Source organism: Bombina bombina, chromosome 2 (assembly GCF_027579735.1).
Source record: "Bombina bombina isolate aBomBom1 chromosome 2, aBomBom1.pri, whole genome shotgun sequence".
Taxonomy (NCBI): Eukaryota; Metazoa; Chordata; class Amphibia; order Anura; family Bombinatoridae; genus Bombina; species Bombina bombina.
In genome coordinates this window covers 978485010-978500990 of record NC_069500.1, presented here as the reverse complement: position 1 = coordinate 978500990, position 15981 = coordinate 978485010, and positions in this window count along the sequence as shown.

Sequence of the window (15981 nt, the reverse complement as noted above, 5' to 3'; positions counted from 1 at the left end):
GTGCTCTTGCTTATGTATAGCATTGTTTAAAAACTGCTGCCATTTAGTGCTGCAGACACGTGCACGCTCCTGGACTTACATCCCTACATTTGAACAAAAGATAATAAGAAAACAAAGACAATTTGATAATAGAAGTAAAATTTAAAGTTGTTTAAAAGTGTGTGTTCTATCTGAACCAGGAAAGACATATTTTGGATTGTATGTCCCTTTAAGCATGAACTAAAACAAACTGCACTGTGTACATGTGTAGATTCAGTCCTGGCCAGGCAAACAGTGCAGTCTGTTTCAGTTCATGGTTAAAAAAACATTGTTTCATTTTATTGTACTTATTTTATGATTTGTCATTTGTACTAACAGGCACATTGTACCCATACTTTTTTTAATCTAAATTTGCTTTTGGCTAGATTACGAATTTTGCGTTAGAGGCTTTGCGGTGCAAACGAGCAGTTTTTGCTCACCGCTCACTTACCTGCAGCGCTGGTATTACGAGTTTTCTACAAACCCATCGTTAAAAGGCAAGAAGTGAGCATTGAGCAAAATTTTGCTCATTTCTGCACTCCAATACCAGTGCTGCTTAAGTCAGCGGTAAGCTGGTCGTACGTGCTCGTGCACAATTTCCCCATAGGAATCAACGGGGAGAGCCGGCTGAGAAAAAGTCAAACAACTTAAAAAATGCAGCGTAAAACTCAGTAATGCAGCCCCATTGATTCATATGGGGAAACACATTTTATGTCTACACCTAACACCCTAACATGAACCCCGAGTCTAAACATCCCTAATCTTACACTTATTAACCCCTAATCTGCTGCCCCCAACATCGCCGCCACCTACATTATATTTATTAACCCCTAATCTGCCGTCCCCAACGTCGCCGCAACCTACCTACATTTATTAACCCCTAATCTGCCTCCCCCAATGTCGCCACCACTATAATAAACATATTAACCCCTAAACTGCCACACTCCCGCCTCGCAAACATTAGTTAAATATTATTAACCCCTAATCTGCTGTCCCTAACATTGCCACCACCTACCTACATTTATTAACCCCTAATCAGCCGCCCCCAACGTCGCCGCCACTATACTAAATGTATTAACCCCTAAACCTAAGTCTAACCCTAACCCTAACACCTCCTAATTGAAATATAATTAAAATAAATCTAAATAAAATTACTATAATTAACTACATTATTCCTATTTAAAACTAAATACTTACCTATAAAATAAACCCTAAGCTAGCTACAATATAACTAATAGTTACATTGTTGCTAGCTTAGGGTTTATTTTTATTTTACAGGCAAGTTTGTATTTATTTTAACTAGTTAGAATAGTTATTAAATAGCTATTAAAATAAATACAAAAGTACCTGTAAAATAAAACCTAACCTAAGTTACAATAACACCTAACACTACACTATAATTAAATAAATTAACTAAATTAAATACAATTACCTAAATTAAATTAGCTAAAGTACAAAAAAAAAAACACTAAATTACAGAAAATAATAAACAAATTACAGATAATAAACTAATTACACCTAATCTAATAGCCCTATCAAAATAAAAAAAAAAACTAGCCTAAACTAAACTACCAATAGCCCTTAAAAGGGCCTTTTGCGGGGCATTGCCCCAAAGTAATCAGCTCTTTTACCTGTAAAAAAAAATACAAACAACCCCCCAACAGTAAAAGCCACCACCCACACAACCAACCCCCCAAATAAAATACTATCTAAAAAAAAACTAAGCTCCCCATTGCCCTGAAATGGGCATTTGGATGGATATTGCCCTTAAAAGGGCAGTTAGCTCTTTTGCAGGCCCAAACCCTAACCTAAAAATAAAACCCACCCAATACACCCTTAAAAAAAACCTAACACTAACCCCCTGAAGATCGACTTACAGTTCTGAAGATCCAACATCCATCCTCAAGGAAGCAGCAGAAATCTTCATCCAACCGGGCCGAAGTCCTCAACGAAGCCAGGAGAAGTCTTCATCCCAGCCGGGCGAAGTGGTCCTCCAGATGGACATAAGTCTTCATCCAGACGGCATCTTCTATCTTCTTCCAACCGACGCGGAGCGGGTCCATCTTAGGGTGTAACCTTAGGGTTAGACTTAGGTTTAGGGGTTAATACATTTAGTATAGTGGCAGCAATGTTGGGGACAGCAGATTAGGGGTTAATAAATGTAGGTAGGTGGCAGTGATGTTAGGGACGGCAGATTAGGGGTTAATAATATTTAACTAATGTTTGTGAGGCGGGAGTGCAGCAGTTTAGGGGTTAATATGTTTATTATAGTGGCGGCGACGTTGGGGGCGGCAGATTAGGGGTTAATAAGTGTAGGTAGGTGGCAGCAACATTGGAGGCGGCAGATTAGGGGTTCATAAATATAATGTAGGTGGCGGCGGTGTCCGGAGTGGCAGATTAGGGGTTAAAAATTTCATTTTAGAGTTTGCGATGCGGGAGGGCCTCGGTTTAGGGGTTAATAGTTAGTTTATGGGTGTTAGCGTACTTTTTAGCACTTTAGTTATGAGTTTTATGTTACGGCGTTGTACCATAAAACTCTTAACTACTGACTTTTAAATGCGATAGGGATCTTGACAGGGTAGGGTGTACTTTTTGGCCTCCCAGGACAGACTCGTAATACCGGCGCTATGGAAGTCCCATAGAAAAAAGACTTTACGAAGTTTACATAAGTCGTTTTGCGGTAAGGCCAAAGAAGTGTGCGGTGACCCTAAACCTTCAAGACTCGTAATAGCAGCAGGCGTAAAAAAGCAGCGTTAGGACCTTTTAACGCTGCATTTTTACTTTAACGCACAACTCGTTGTTTTTAAAAGTAAATGTTAGTGTTTTTTAAAGGGATAGAAAAGTTAAAATTAAACTTGCATGATTCAGATAGAGCATGTCATTTTAAGACATTTTTAAAATCACCTCTATTTTCAAATGTGCTTTTTTCTCTTGGTAACCCTTGTTGAAAATGAATACACACATATCCTACACTAGTGGGAGCTAGATGCTGATTGGTTCCTGCACACATTTGTCTCTTGTGATTGGCTTACTAGATGTGGTCAGCTAGCTGCCAGAAGTGCAATGTTGTTCCTTCAGCAAAGAACAACAAGATAATAAAGCATATTTGATAATAAAAGTAAATGTGAAAGTTGGTAAAAATTGTATGTTCTATCTGAATCATGAATGACATTTGTGGGGTTTCCTGTCCCTTTAATATACAATCTGATTGAATCTGTTTTTTCCATTTCTGCATTCTCCCTTCTTTTTTGATATCTAAGGTTATAATTATGATGTTTGTAAAGTATCTTTTTTTACAGTACTAACCCAGGCTACGTTACCAAATGATTAGTGTAGAGAATGTACAAATATGACAGTCTAATACATATCCTTTCATCTTGTGATTAAAATAGTCCAGAAGAAATTACTTATACCAATTAGGAAGTTATTTAAATTTCCTGTCTATTTTAATCAATCAAATTTATTCACAACAGTCCTACAGAACATATTTGAAGAATAAAAGTAAATTAAGCTTTTATAATTTAACATCAACTTAGTATTTAATTGCTACATCCTGGAAGAAAACCAACACGTCTCTAATGACCTACTTTACAGCGACATGTAAAATATCCAAAATAAAAATAAATTAATTAATAAATAAACTAAAAAATACAGCTTTTACTTACAATCTGAATAATCTGTGGCAGCAGAGGTTTGTAGAATTTCTAGTCCAAGGTGTTGCTCCATATGTTGCAGTGTCAAGGAGGGGAATAGATATAGACAGGCAGACAATGACACTTGTGACACAAAAAGACAAATAATATACACAAACACTATCACACGTGCACCAATTACACATAGAAATAGACACACATATAGTACACACCACACACAATACAAACTACACACACTACAACACAAGAACTAAACATGTATATAACACAAAAGAAAAAAATCAGTGGCAAAAAAACTTATAGAAATGCAAATATTTTAAAAATAACACAGAAATTCCCCCTGACCCAAGATTATTTAATGATGTAAAATAACACAAATTATTTGTCAAAAAATAAAACTTATGTTAAAGACAAAGTTTAACTTTTTTATCAAACATTTAAAAGAAAGGAAATTCCTAATTTATAACACTTATAATAAATATAAATCCATTGCTGTTCCAACCCTCAAAGCTGTTTTCCCTGTACTTTCAGCGCTCCCCCAGCTTCCACTGTTACAGTGAAAGTACATCTGGTGACTGATCTTACCTGTGGGTCAGTATTGCCATCACTGTTTCATCTGCAGTCTATCACTCTCTTCATCTTCACCCTGCTGACTGAACACGCCCCCTGCCCACATGCTGATGCTCGTCCCAGCTCTCTAAAAGCCTGCCAGCTGTAGCGCTCAGTGTACTGCTTGCAGGCTTTTAGAGACAGGGGATAGGTTAGCCTGCACTGAAAATAAACTGAACTGCCAGTGGTAAGCGTGCCGCTGGTTACACACTGCGCTGCTCAATTAAAAAAATTACCCCACAAAAAAACCCTGTAGCACCAGTACAGGGCTGTTAAGGAGGGAATAATACCTCACTTTCCGCCTCCCCCAAATCTGCCACCCCCCTAAATCTGCCACCCTAGGCAAATGCCTTGTTTGCCTAGGCCATAATACGCCCCTGCTTAAACTGCCCCAACTCTCCCCTTAGTAGTTTTGAATGACATCATCAATGACATCACAGATGACACCATTGATGACATAACTGACATTGTTGGTGACATCACCTATTTTATATTTAATTTTATCTGTACCATCTAAACTCACTCTTAATTACATAAGACCCTGGTCACCTTTTCATTCCCTTTCTCAATAGTGATGTCAAAGTTGTGTAATGTCATCAGCAATGTCATTGCTGATGTCATTCATGGCTCCCAAGAGCAGGATAATGAGGACAGTTTAAGTTGGGAATATTCTTGCTTTTAAACATGCAATAGAAAACTTAAACTCTTGCATTGTTTGTCCCTAAGAAATTAAAACAAATATAATATTATCTATTATTACACTTTATTTATGAAGAGCCAACATATTCCGCAGTGCTGTCCATTGGTACAATTAATTTAAATAAAACAATTTACATAAAACTTGTAAGAGACAGGACAAACTTTACAAACACATACAGGAGGAATTGAGGGCCCTATTCCTATGGGAACTTACAATCTAGAAGGGTAGGAGGTTGAGAAACAGGAGGTGAGTACTGCAAGATTGAGAAAGATGTTAATGCAGAGTAAGATGAGGGAAGTTAAATTAATTTATTATTGATTTGGGTGGTAGGCTTCTCTGAGCAAAAAAGTCTTCAGGGGGCATTTAAAGGAAGAAAGATTAGGGCAACGCCTGACAGCACGAGGGAGAGAGTTCCAGAGGGTAAGTGCTGCATGACAGAAGTTCTGCAGTCTAGCATGGGAAGAGGTGATAGTTGAAGATGCAAGGAGCAGGTCATTGTTGGATCTTAGTGAGCGGGCTGGAGTATACTTGTTTATTAGAGAGGATAGATAGTGGGGAGCGGCATTGGTGAGAGCTTTGTATGTAAGGGTGAGAATTTTGAATTGAATTCTTCTGTGAATGGGGAGCCAATGAAGGGACTCACAGAGAAGTGCAGCAGATACAGAGTGATGGGAAAGTGGATTAGCCTGGCAGAGGCAATTAGGATGGATTGAAGGGGGAGAGGTGGGAAAGAGGAAGGCCAGTAAGTAGGTTATTGCAGTAACCAAATAGTGAAGCCAAAGCTTCAAGATAGAGAAAGTGCGCTAACAAGCTGAAAGTATACACACCATATAAGGAATTGAAGTGAAAATTTAATAAACATATAGAATAAGATACACAAATATATACACTAAAAATAGGGACGTCTCCCTGTAATGTAAATACAACTAGGAAAAAATCCTAATGAAAAAACAAGTTAAAACCTATAAATGATGAATAATGCAGATACTAATTGATAATCTATGACATAAAAAAGATATAGCATAAAAATGATAATTAAAAGATATGGCATAACAGTGATATCATAAAATAAAACTTAAAAGACAAGCACCAAGTTCATATGTATCAACACAGTGCAGGTGGCCGTATGCAAATGAATGCCGATATTGGAACAGTGGAAAGAAAATAACTGCTTGTACCACAAATAGATACAGTTTACTGTACCGTAAGTCAAGAGAGTGTTCAGAGGGTGTTACCGAGGACAAGAAATCCTTCGGTCAAGGCTTGGACCGCAGCTGCAGTAACTGCCGTTCCTGGAGATAGAAGTGTGCAAACCTCTGCACATGTGAGTCGGCGTCTGACGTCACAGGCTTCTCATCGGCTCCTCTCAGGGTGTTACTCGCTGCTCCAGCAGCGTAAAGGAAAAGCAGCTGATTGCTGTGTCCTGGTGGGAACTTTCTGTGAAGGCAGACTTGGCTGCTGTAGGTATGTTTAATGATCCAATACAATAGTGGGGCACAAGTTATCCCTCACCTTGGGATATTCAAAGATGCTGGTAACCCGGGTTTAAAGTTGCAGTACAGGCTGTACTGAAATATCCCTTGCTGTTTCAAAGTCACAGTGTCACAGTGTCACAAATGCAATCCACCCAATTTGATAGGTTATTGCAGTAGTCAAGATGGGAAATAACAAGAGAGTGGAGTATTTGCTCTGTGGTGTTAGCGCTCAGAAAAGAGTGAATCTTAGAAATATTGTGTAGGTGGCTGCAGCAGGATGTAGAAAGCGTTGGATGTGGGGGACAAAGGATAGATTTGAGTCAAGTGTAAACCTGAGGCTGCGGACTTGGGGTGATGGGGAAATGGTGATGCCGTTGACAGGGATAGAGAAGCCAGAAGTCGGCATAGAGCTTGAGGGGGGATTAGAAGGAGCTCAGTCTTGGACATGTTAATCTTTAGGTGGTGAGAGGCCATCCATGAAGAGATATCAGATAAGCAGTTGCTGACATGAGAAAGGACAGCGGGAGAGAGAGCAGGGGTGAAGAGGTAGATCTGGGTTTCATCAGCATAGAGGTGATATTTAAAGCCATAACTGTTGATAAGTTTACCCAGTGAAGAAGTATAAATGGAGAAGAGTAGAGGACCCAGAACAGATCCTTGAGGTACTCCAACAGACAGAGGCATTGGAGAGGAGGAGTTGCCGGCAAATGACAGAGAAAAAGACCTGTGAGAAAAATAGGAGTGAATCTAAGAAAGAGCAGTGTCACAGAGGCCATAAGAGCTAAGGGTCTGTAGGAGGAGGGGGTGGTCAACTGTGTTGAAGGAAGCTGAGAGGTCAAGTAAGATGAGTATAGAGTAGTGGCCAATACTGTTAGCAGAGTGATCGTTAGTGACCTTGGTAAGGCAGTCTCAGTTGAGTGCATATATATATATATATAGTCACGTTGATTGCAGTAGCCATGTTAGTCCAGAGATTTAGATATCAAAATAACAAGAGTATTGCATTGAGCAATGATACTTTTTTTATTGGACTAACTATACATTTATAAGTTGACAAGCTTTCGGAAGAGTTCCTTCCTTTATCAAGTCTGAAGCAATACTGACCAATTCAATGGAATTTACAGATTATATCTTAAAACACAGAATAGCTAAGGAGACAGAAAGTGCAGGGAGAGGAGGAGGTGTCGTAAAAATCATGAGGGGGGCTTAGGTAACAGGCAGACAGTGTCCAGTGTAGGAGAACAGACAGGGGAAATATATAGCTATACATAGAGCATATACTGACATAAAGTTATATATCAACATTGAATCAATATCTATAAAGATGTGAAATTGTATATACAGGGGGAGTACAAAAGTTAAAAAAAAAGACAAAAGTGTGGACATAGGCTTACCTGTGTACCTATGTATAAAGAATGTGGAATATACAATGTAATTGACTAAATTTCATTTAGTCAATTACATTGTATATTCCACATTCTTTATACATAGGTACACAGGTAAGCCTATGTCCACACTTTTGTCTTTTTTTTTAACTTTTGTACTCCCCCTGTATATACAATTTCACATCTTTATAGATATTGATTCAATGTTGATATATAACTTTATGTCAGTATATGCTCTATGTATAGCTATATATTTCCCCTGTCTGTTCTCCTATACTGGACACTGTCTGCCTGTTACCTAAGCCCCCCTCATGATTTTTACGACACCTCCTCCTCTCCCTGCACTTTCTGTCTCCTTAGCTATTCTGTGTTTTAAGATATAATCTGTAAATTCCATTGAATTGGTCAGTATTGCTTCAGACTTGATAAAGGAAGGAACTCTTCCGAAAGCTTGTCAACTTATAAATGTATAGTTAGTCCAATAAAAAAAGTATCATTGCTCAATGCAATACTCTTGTTATTTTGATATCTATATATATATATATATATATATATATATATATATATATATACACAGTATATATATATATATATATATATATATACATACATACATATATATATATATATATATATACATACTTACAGTATCCCACAAAAGTGAATACACCCCTCACATTTTTGTAAATAGTTTATTATATATTTTCATGTGACAACACTGAAGAAATTACACTTTGCTACAATGTAAAGTAGTGAGTGCTGTCCCCTCAAAATAACTCAACACACAGCCATTAATCATGTCTAAACCGTTGGCAACAAAAGTGAGAACACCCCTAAGTGGAAATGTCCAAATTGGGCCCAAAGTGTCAATATTTTGTATGGCCACTATTATTTTCTAGCACTGCCTTAACCCTCTTAGGCATGGAGTTCCCCAGAGCTTCACAGGTTGCCACTAGAGTCCTCTTCCACTCCTCCATGATCACATCACGGAGCTGGTGGATGTTAGAGACCTTGTGCTCCCCCACCTTCCATTTGAGGATGCCCCACAGATGCTCAATAGGGTCTTCAGTATGTCACAGTACAAGTTGGCATTCATGGTTCCCTCAATGAACTGTAGCTCCCCAGTGCTGGCAGCACTCATGTAGGCCCAGACCATGACGCTCCCACCACCATGCTTGACTGTAGGCAAGACGCTTTTGCCTTTGTACTCCTCACCTGGTTTCCTCCACACACGCTTGACACCATCTGAACCAAACAGGACATGGTTCCAGTAATCCATGACCTTAGTCTGCTTGTCTTCAGCAAACTGTTTGCGGCTTTCTTGTGCATAATCTTTAGAAGAGGCTTCCTTCTGGGACGACCGCCATGCAGACCAATTTGATGCAGTGTGCCGTGTATGGTCTGAGCACTGACAGGCTGATCCCCCCACCCCTTCAACCTCTGCAGCCATTCTGGCAGCACTCAAGTCTATTTCCCAAAGACAACCTCTGGATATGACGCTGAGCACGTGCACTCAACTTCTTTGGTCGACCATGGCGAGGCCTGTTCTGATTGGAACCTGTCCTGTGAAACCGCTGTATGGTCTTGCCCACCATACTGCAGCTCAGTTTCAGGGTCTTGGCAATCTTCTTATAGCCTAGGCCATCTTTATGTAGAGCAACAATTCATTTTTTCAGATCCTCAGAGAGTTCTTTGCCATGAGGTGCCATGTTTAACTTTCAGTGACCAGTATGAGAGTGTGAGAGCTATAACACCAAATTTAACACACCTGCTCCTCATTCACACCTGAGACCTTGTAACACTAATGAGTCACATGACAAGGGGGAGGGAAAATGGCTAATTGGGCCCAATTTGAAGATTTCCACTTAGGGGTGTACTCACTTTTGTTGCCAACGGTTTAGACATTAATGGCTGTGTGTTGAGTTATTTTAAATGGGACAGTAATTTACACTGTTATACAGGTTGTACACTCACTACTTTACATTGTAGCAAAGTGTCATTTCTTCAGTGTTGCCACATGAAAAGATATAATAAACTATTAACAAAAATGTGAGGGGTATGCTTACCTTTGTAAGATACTGTATATATATATATATATATATATATATATATATATATATGTATATATATTAGACTGTAATTTCAAGCCAAATGCAGACCTATAATGCTACACTACAGTAGCATAACTCATTTATGAACCAACAAAACTGTGAGGGACAGGAGAGTCTTAAGCTTTCTCACAGCTCAGTATATTATCTAAGCATTTACAACTGTCTCACTGGTTAAAGGGACATGAAACCCACAACTTTTCTTTCATGATTCAAATAGCGCTTGCATTTGTAAACAACTTTTCAATTTACTTATATCATCAATTTTGACTCCTGCACTGCAGCTATATTGATAATGGATAAATACAGCAGAAAACAAAACAGAATAAAGCTTGGTACTTGTGGTCAGTAGAACACAGGCAGAGGTCATCATGAAGGACAGAAATAACTTGAAATACAAGAAAAAGGCATGCTTGAACACAGTGACGTGCGGTGACGTCAGAGGCTGGTGAGGCAGTGGCTAGGATACTGTCATGAACCAAGCCTCAAGACTAAAAAGAAAAAGAAAAGGTCTGGGAGCCATTCTGCTAAGAAGGGCTGTAAAGGGATTTGAACCTGTGGCTCTGTGGTTGCTATTTCTGTTTGCTTACATGTTGAGCCACAGCCAGTTCCAACAATAGCATGGATCTTAAAAGATCTGATAAATAACTATTTGCCTTACTTGTTATTACACCTGTGCAACACACAGGTGTTCTCAATTCTGGAATTAATCAGAACCAACCCTGTGCAAAACCTCCCTATTTAAGGATGGCTTTTAGTCTGCATTTTTGTCTTCACATTGGATCTGTTTTGTCAAGTCAGAACCTGTTTCCTGTATTTCTTTGGAGAAAAGATTTCCTTTGCACCTGTTTACAAGGTATTACCAGGAGAAAGCCTTTACCTTTAAACCTGTTACCAATCTACAAGTTTGTTTCCTGCTTTATGCAATTCCTGCACTTGGCCATTGCCAGGAGAAGGATTTCCTTTGCACCTGTTTATAAGGTATTACCAGGAGAAAACCTTTACCTTTAAACCTGTTACCAATCTTCAAGTTTGTTTCCTGCCTTGTGCATTTCCTGCACTCAGCAATTATAAGGAGAGAGACTTTACCTTTAAACCTGTTACCAGTTTGCAAGTTGTTTCCTGCATTGTGCAATTCCTGCACTCAGCAATTACAAGGAGAGACACTTTACCTTTAAACCTGTTACCAGTTTGCAAGTTGTTTCCTGCATTGTGCAATTCCTGCACTCAGCAATTACAAGGAGAAAGACTTTACCTTTAAACCTGCTACCTGTTTACAAGTTGTTTTCTGCCTTGTGCAAATCTTACATTTCAGTTATTACCAAGAGAAAGACTTTCCTTTTTGAATCTGCATCTCTGCTTACTAGTTTTCTTTATTTTCACTCCTGCTGTATGTGGTCTTAACATACCTGAGTAGCATATTTAAATATTCTGCAAGTATTTGCTTAAACAAAGTATTTTGTTATTCAAATAAATTTGTTTTCATTTTCAATCAGTATGGCTTCTACTAACCTTCCTTTAAAGCAACTGTTCCAGACAATGAGGCTCTCACATGATATCCTGAGACAGAACATGACAGAATGTGAAGACCTTAAAAGAGAGCCCTCTGGGATTATTGCTATATTGGATTCAGTGTTAAAGTTTATTAAGGACATACTCATTAACTTTATGGAGCTGGTGGAAATGTTATCTCTCCCAACCGAAACCTTGTCTAAAGTTACCTCCCAAACAAGGAAAGGTTTTAAAGAACCCTTAACAGAAGAGGAGAAAATTCGGCGAAGACAGCTTAACCTCTGTTTCTATTGTGGGGGAACTGGTCACCACATCACAGGGTGTCCAGTAAGACCCCCTAGAGGATCAAGTCGAGATATAGCCAAGTTTAAAATGGACTCTGATGTTAAGGGAACAAATTATTCTTCCACTAGCAAACTTAAAGATACTCCTGGAGAGGATCCAGCTACTGAGAATACATCAATTCTACAAACAACCGTTTCTAACACGCTTCAAGAAATGGTACCTGATTTGAAACAGATGGTCATTGGGAGTACAACTCCAACTACATCCATTACCCATACCACTGCATCTGTTTCTGCATCAACCACATTGGGGAACTCTGCAAAAATACCTCCTGGAAATCCTGCACATTACCTTGTTTCTGCCCTGGCTGGAGATCCAGCTAACAAATGTCACTCATCAGACATAAAAGTGACAAACCTTCCAGCTAAATCAGACTCTGCCAATTCTAAAGATCCACACCTCCTTGCACCACCTTCACCCAGCTACTCATTGACTGAGAAAGAATTGGATGAGATGGTTGAATTGGATATAAATGGCACAGAAAATGAATTCCTGGACTCTGAAGGAGAGGTCATACTTTACCCGGAGGTACTCTACCCATCAGGCAGATATGACCCAGATAACAAATTCCTTGACTCTGAAGGAGAGGTCTTTTCCTACCCGGAGGTACTCTGCCCATCAGCCAGTCCATTGCAAGCTGCTGGGTATAATCAGGAACCTCTAAATCAAAACTGTCTTGGTTTTTCAACTCTTGTTATGCCTACAGGGATATCTTCTAAGGGTCCCCAATCTCAGGCAGCTGTTCCAAGCGAAGAATCAATTCCATCTGATTGTATTAGGGCTTCAAATGGAACACTTGTTCGTAAATCTCACCTTCAGATGTTTGATCAGGCTTTGAGCGCCCAGAGTGCGCTCTTTGGAGGGGGCATCTGTCATGAACCAAGCCTCCAGACTAAAAAGAAAAAGAAAAGGTCTGGGAGGCATTCTGCTAAGAAGGGCTGTATAGGGATTTGAACCTGTGGCTCTGTGGTTGCTATTTCTGTTTGCTTACATGTTGAGCCACAGCCAGTTCCAACAATAGCATGGATCTTAAAAGATCTGATAAATAACTATTTGCCTTACTTGTTATTACACCTGTGCAACACACAGGTGTTCTCAATTCTGGAATTGATCAGAACCAACCCTGTGCAAAACCTCCCTATTTAAGGATGGCTTTTAGTCTGCATTTTTGTCTTCACATTGGATCTGTTTTGTCAAGTCAGAACCTGTTTCCTGTATTTCTTTGGAGAAAAGATTTCCTTTGCACCTGTTTACAAGGTATTACCAGGAGAAAGCCTTTACCTTTAAACCTGTTACCAATCTACAAGTTTGTTTCCTGCTTTATGCAATTCCTGCACTTGGCCATTGCCAGGAGAAGGATTTCCTTTGCACCTGTTTATAAGGTATTACCAGGAGAAAACCTTTACCTTTAAACCTGTTACCAATCTTCAAGTTTGTTTCCTGCCTTGTGCATTTCCTGCACTCAGCAATTACAAGGAGAGAGACTTTACCTTTAAACCTGTTACCAGTTTGCAAGTTGTTTCCTGCATTGTGCAATTCCTGCACTCAGCAATTACAAGGAGAGACACTTTACCTTTAAACCTGTTACCAGTTTGCAAGTTGTTTCCTGCATTGTGCAATTCCTGCACTCAGCAATTACAAGGAGAAAGACTTTACCTTTAAACCTGCTACCTGTTTACAAGTTGTTTTCTGCCTTGTGCAAATCTTACATTTCAGTTATTACCAAGAGAAAGACTTTCCTTTTTGAATCTGCATCTCTGCTTACTAGTTTTCTTTATTTTCCCTCCTGCTGTATGTGGTCTTAACATACCTGAGTAGCATATTTAAATATTCTGCAAGTATTTGCTTAAACAAAGTATTTTGTTATTCAAATAAATTTGTTTTCATTTTCAATCAGTATGGCTTCTACTAACCTTCCTTTAAAGCAACTGTTCCAGACAATGAGGCTCTCACATGATATCCTGAGACAGAACATGACAGATACGCCTACATTCTTTAGATATCCTTTGTTGAAGAAATAGCAATGCACATGGGTGAGACAATCACATGAGGTATCTATGTGCAGCTACCAATCAGCAGCATTAGATATGATTTTCAACAAAGGATATCAAAAGAATGAAGAAAATTAGATGTAAATTGGAAAGTTATTTAAAATTGCATATGGGTTTCATGTCCCTTTAAATGGTGTCTTGGAAAACTGGTCAACTTAGTAAACATCTGATTTTAGTCTAAAAGGATTGTAACAGAAACTCTTGCCAGATAACACAATGCTTGCTCTGATTATGAGATCTAGAAATGCAGGCCCGTTAAAATATTTTTAAAACATACTTTTTACTTTAATGCTGCAAATTATGCTTATAGATTCTTTCATTATTCAGTAAATATAAAAATGTCTTGATCCAGTGGCAGCTGGTGAAATTTAAAGATGGTGGGGTGCTTGACCCACCCCTTTAAATAAAGCAACACCATCAGATGGCACTACCAATTCATTAATTAAATAAATAAAAGGTAGGCAGAAACACAGAAAAGCACTCAGGGGGAGAGGGAGAGAGAGACGTGGGGGAGAGAGACACAGAGGGTTAGAGAGAAAGGGAGAGAGAGACACAATCACACACAGAGGGTTAGAGAGAGAGAAAGAGAGAGAGAGACACAATCACACACAGAGGGTTAGAGAGAGAGAGAGAAAGCGAGACACAATCACACACAGAGGGTTAGAGAGAGAGAAAGAGACACACAATCACACACAGAGGGTTAGAGAGAGAGAAAGAGAGAGAGACACAATCACATAAAGAGGGATAGAGAAAGAGAGACACAATCACACACAGAGGGTTAGAGAGAGAGAAAGAGAGACACAATCACACACAGAGGGTTAGAGAGAGAGAGAAATAGAGAGAGACACAATCATTCACAGAAGGTTAGAGAGAGAGAGAAAGAGAGTGAGACACAATCACACACAGAGGGTTAAAGAGAGAGATACACAATCATACACAGAGGGTCAGAGGGTTAGAGAGAGAGAGAGAGAGAGATGCAATCACACACAGAGGGTTAGAGAGAGAAAGAGAGAGAGAGACACAATCATACACAGAGGGTTAGAGAGAGAGAGAAACACAATCACACACAGAGGGTTAGAGAGAGAGAGACACAATCACACACAGAGGGTTAGAGAGACACACACAATCACACACAGAGGGTTAGAGAGAGAGAAAGAGAGAGAGACACAATCACACACAGAGGGTTAGAGAAAGAGAGAGACACAATCACACACAGAGGGTTAGAGAAAGAGAGAGAGACACAATCACACACAGAGGGTTATAGAGAGACAGAGAGAGATAGAGAGAGAGACACAATCATAGACATAGGGTTAGAGAGAGAGAGAAAGAGAGATACACAATCACACACAGAGGGTTAGAGAGAGAGAAAGAGAGAGACACACAATCATACACAGAGGGTTAGATAGAGATAGAGAAAGAGAGAGAGAGACACAATAACACACAGAGGGTTAGAGAGAGACACAATCACACACAGAGGGTTAGAGAGAGAGAGAAATAGAGAGAGACACAATCATACACAGAGGGTTAGAGAGAGAGAAAGAGAGAGAGACACACAATCACATGCAGAGGGTTAGAGAGAGAGAGACACAATCATAAACAGAGGGTTAGAGAGAGAGAGACACAATCATACACAGAGGGTTAGAGAGAGAGAGAGAGACAAACACAATCACATGCAGAGGGTTAGAGAGAGAGAGAGAGAAAGAGACACAATCACACACAGAGGGTTAGAGAGTGAAAGAGAGAGAGAGACACAATCATACACAGAGGGTTAGAGAGAGAGAGAGAGAGAGAGAGAGAGAGAGAGAGAGAGAGAGAGAAACACAATCACACTCAGAGGGTTAAAGAGAGAGACACAATCACACACAGAGGGTTAGAGAGACACACACAATCACACACAGAGGGTTAGAGAGAGAGAAAGAGAGAGACACAATCACACACAGAGGGTTAGAGAAAGAGAGAGAGACACAATCACACACAGAGGGTTAGAGAAAGAGAGAGAGAGACACAATCACACACAGAGGGTTAGAGAGAGAGAAAGAGAGAGAGACACAATCATACACAGAGGGTTAGAGAGAGAGAGAGAGAGACACAATCACACACAGAGGGTTAGAGAGAGAGAAAGAGA